The following is a 1,085-nucleotide window of genomic DNA, read 5'->3' as shown; positions in this document are numbered from 1 at the left end:
TATCAAGGCACTTCTCTAGCATAAACTATGTTTACCAGGAAAAAATAACAACCTCTGATGTTTTAAAACTACATGTATAACCAGATTGTTCTGTTTGGGGCCATGACTACAGAACAGTAAATGTTTAAATAATGCAAAAAGTGCTTCCTAGGATTTTTGTTTATTCAGGATCTTCCTCCCATTTTTCTCCAGACTCCTACTGACACTATGCTGGTTGGACAGCATGAAGAGCACAGTTCAGTTTTGAAAGACATGATTTCCACTGACTGTTTGCCAAGAGAAATCTGTTCCATCAAGGAGCCTAGCAGAGCTCAGATACCTTAGCCTGCTGAATCCCTCCAAACATTCGCACTCCTCCAAACCAGGGTTAAACTAAAGATAACCCAGTTAAGGCATCTGAACTCCATCCAGTTGGAACCAAGCAGAAAGTTCAGCAGGGCATCCCATTTTGGCATGGTTTGCTATGGGTTACATTTTATTTTGGCAGGTCTAGTGAATAGATCTTAATTTATGCTTGGGGGTTGGAAAAAAATCATTGCTTATTTCCTCAATTTGATTCTGACAAAGATTAAAAGACTGGTACTTGTATAGCAGAAGTGGTATGCACTATGACATTTACTTTCTCTACAGATGTCTAAAAAATGTACATAACACAAATGACACATGGATGTCAGTGTTTTCTGCATAAAATGACAAAGTTCAAAAAATAGAAAAGACAATTTTATTTACACTGTTGAGAATGCTTGAAAGAAACTGAACTGAGGGTATACCAATTCGTAAAAGAAGCAGCAGAAGTGTGTGTGTGTGTGTGTGTGTGTGTGTGTGTGTGTGTGTGTACTTTAAGAGGAGAAGTCTCTCTCACACCAACCACTTTTTCTTGGGATGCTGGAAAAGACAGATCATCTCCTTTCTAGGATCGTGCTGAAAACTTTACTTGTCAGCTTTGCAACCTGAGTGCCTTGGGCTGGTGAGATCCCAGTGCGCGCTCTCACTTTTCTCTTTTCTCTCTAAGCATAGATTTCTGAACCTGAACTGTATTAGTTAAGCCTGAGCTAAGTTTCCCCAAATACTTAGTGAAACCAGGG

The sequence above is a fragment of the Gavialis gangeticus genome, unplaced genomic scaffold, assembly GCF_001723915.1.
Source record: "Gavialis gangeticus isolate Ggan-Ray unplaced genomic scaffold, GavGan_comp1, whole genome shotgun sequence".
NCBI classification, from domain to species: Eukaryota; Metazoa; Chordata; order Crocodylia; family Gavialidae; genus Gavialis; species Gavialis gangeticus.
This window is presented reverse-complemented; position numbering follows the sequence as displayed.